Source organism: Echinops telfairi, unplaced genomic scaffold (assembly GCF_000313985.2).
Source record: "Echinops telfairi isolate 266 unplaced genomic scaffold, ASM31398v2 ScPeMD7_11;HRSCAF=52, whole genome shotgun sequence".
NCBI lineage: Eukaryota > Metazoa > Chordata > Mammalia > Afrosoricida > Tenrecidae > Echinops > Echinops telfairi.
The window spans coordinates 23,579,124-23,582,456 of NW_022103908.1; the positions used below are offsets into that span (position 1 = coordinate 23,579,124).

The 3,333-nt window shown below is 39.4% G+C and overlaps 1 non-coding gene across 1 annotated transcript; it reads left to right on the forward strand.

The window, feature by feature from the left end:
• Positions 1 to 1,203: 1,203 nt before the first annotated feature.
• LOC115868499 lies at positions 1,204 to 1,368 on the forward strand. Its single transcript, XR_004045631.1, has one exon. It is a non-coding gene; the product is annotated as a U1 spliceosomal RNA (small nuclear RNA).
• Positions 1,369 to 3,333: the final 1,965 nt, after the last annotated feature.

Below are 3,333 nucleotides of genomic sequence, written 5' to 3' on the forward strand. Positions count from 1 at the left end.
ATTCATAAATTATCAAGGGTTCATGGGGAGGGAGGAGTGGGGAGGGAGGGGGGAAAATGAGGAGCTGACACCAAGGGCTCAAGTGGAAAGCAGGTGTTGTGAGAATGATGATGGCAACATGTGTACTAATGTGTTGGACACAAATGATGTATGTACGGATTGTGATGAGTTGTATGAGCTCCTAATAAAACGATTATTTAAAAAAAAATAACCTCACTATATTTGAAACACACACACACAAAAGAGTGATTTCTGAAAAATATTTGACAAGAAAGTTGAATTGCATGGAGACTGCACAAAAGTTTAATTTTTAGTACAAAGTTAGTCTTTAACTTTTGATAATTTCTTGATCTCTGAAATATATGAGGGTTATTTTACCTCTTTGAAAATAATGTCAGACTCACCTTACATATTCTGCACATGTTGTCAGGAGATCCCAGCCCCCAGAAAAGAGCCTCATGCTTGGTAAAGTAAAGGCGCAGGGGAAACAAGCAAGGCCCTCGAGGAGATGGATTGGCAGTGTCTGCAACAAGGTTCGGACAGAGGAACAATTGTGAGGCTGGCCCAGGAACAGGTGGTGCTGTTCTGTTTTGCTACGGCTGTTAATTCACTTGATGGCACTTTCTTATAAAATAATAAGGCATCACACCCATCTACACCATTCTGCATTATGGCATCTTCTCCCTGTTACTTATCACCTAATATGGACCACCACTATAGTATTGTTGAACAAATGAGCAATCTGAAGGTGATGATACTTGGAGAACCAACTATCTTCTAAGTAGCAGAGTATACAGAAACTGGAATTAGCTCTATAATACATATTTATTATTTTTCATAGGTAGTCAATAACTAAATTAGATTCATATTAGAATTTTAAGATATAAAGAAAGTTAAAGATGACCCAGTCAAATATATTTTAATAGATTATCAAAGTACAGAGTACATGGAATGATTTGATCACTAGCATAGAAAATTTTTATCCTTCAAAACTGTTATAACAATAGTTTATAACAGATTCAAATAAGTAAGATTAAATATTTTTAAAAGATAAGGGATAAAGTACAATATAATATATACATTTTAGAGTGATACATATTTTTTGTGTACCTATTTATATATAATGTGATTGGGGGAAAAAAACTTTCTAATGTAGTATATTGCTGCAGATGCTGGAATCAATATCAAGAATACTATACCCTTATACTTACCTGGCAGGGGAGATACCATGATCACGAAGGTGGTTTTCCCAGGGCGAGCCTCATCCATTGCACTCCGGATGTGCTGACCCCTGCAATGTCCCCAAATTTGGGAAACTCAACTGCATGATTTGTGGTTAGTGGGGGACAGCATTCGCGCTCTCCCCTGATAAACAAAATTAAATAAAATGAGAATACTACACCCTAATTCCATATCAGAAATCACTTTTCCAAGAAAAAAAAGTGCAAGCTTATAATTACCATACATTTCTGCAATGAAAAAACTATTGTAGTATATGTTTAAATTATTGAATTATGTAATGTGTGAATTATTTTTTAACTAATTTAAAATAAATAAAAACTAGTAGAGGTCATTCTCATCTGTCAATATCTCACAAACTTCATGAGAAGGACATTTTTATTCCTTGATTTGACTAAAATGTCATTTTAATCTGTGGAATATGAAGCATAGAAGTAAGTTAAGCCCCCAAGTTACAACTGAATTCATCCTAATGGCAAATTAATCAGTGTTTCACTCATTAGGTCCTTGTACATTGATTGCTGCACCGTTCTACTGTTGCTGCATATTCTGTGACATTTAAGGGATGTGTTGGAGGAATCTGGATTTCTATAAATAGATCTTATCTAAAACTTGAAAAATATCAGATGTAAAATCCAATGAAAGTTTTCTAATTAAAAAAATACTATATAATATATAAGTAGTTTACAATTGGCCACTAAACTAAAGGTTGGTGGTTCCAACTCACGCAACATATCTGCAGAAAGTCCTCATGAACTGCTCCCGTGAGATCAAAGTGCAGAAAGCCCCTACGAGTTGTTCTTCTGTGTAACACAGGGATGCACGTGAGTCAGAACTGACACCAAAGCAATGAGGACCGCAGGTCCTTGCAGTTAACGAGTGGTAGGACCTTCACCTTCCCACACAAACAATGAGAGCTTTGGAATATGACATGAATCCTAGGGTATATGTATCTAATAGATAATTCTAGCTTTCTTAATGGTACAATCTAGACTGGAGTTTACCTAAACTCATCCCCTTTTTTTTCATGCAATAGAGATTGATTAAATGCCTACAATGTGCCACACACTGGGCCTGGGTGCTGGGTATGCAAAGTTGGGTACTACACAGCCTTTACCGTCAAGGAATTCACAGTCTAGGAGGAGGGGCAAATATGAAAGCATGTAAATCACCATATGCTGCATTGCATGTCACCATAGAGGTCAACAAAGTGCTCTCAGCCTCCAAAGGGAGCATGCAACGCTCCCTGGGAGGCAGGAGGGGTGTCAGGAAGGCTTTGCTGTGAGTCAACACACAGTACCCAACCGTGCTGCACAAACCAAGGTGGCACACACTTAATGGGGCAGCTCATGTCACCCAAGCCTCTCTGGTGCTGGCAGAACGGAGGTTTACTTCTGCAGACTCCAGGAAATGTCATCACCCCCCCTCCTGAAAGTCTCCAGAGGCCAGTGTCTCCAGGGGTCCGGGGTAGCTACTCAGTCCACCAGTCTATAGGAAAGAAGGGTTCAGCCTTCCAATTCCTCTGCCTCAAAGAAGCCTTCAGGGGCTCAGAGCAAGAGAAACAATTCCTGATGCCGCTTCTCCTCCCCACACCCCAAGTACTCATCCTTGAGGCCACTTCCTGTTTGGGAAGCTACTGTTCAGGAGGTGCCAAGCCCCCGACCTATGGCTTGACTTCTTTCTCAGGCTGGATCAGATGCCAGTCATTCTGTCAACAGGCTGCAGTCCAGAGCTGGAGTGTCACTCCCCTGGGAAGTGCCCCCCACAAGGAAGCTCACTCCTGTTCCACCATTCTAATGCGGTTTATTTTTTAAAGTGTCATTAAACTTTTAAAACATCACATCACATTTTTATCAATTGTTTTACCCGATGCTGATAATGTAATCGAATAATGCATGAAAGTGTTAAAATATAACTTTTTTTAAAGACACCCTTTTCAGAGGATAAAACACAGGATTTACAAAGCCTTAAATTCCTTTTTCACTGCTCTGCTTATTTTCTCCCAGCAGGTCCACACCTGAAATCCCTTTTGCAATAAAATGTCTTCTTTTCCCTGTAAGCACTCTTTGTCGTGAATTTAACACACCAGAAAAC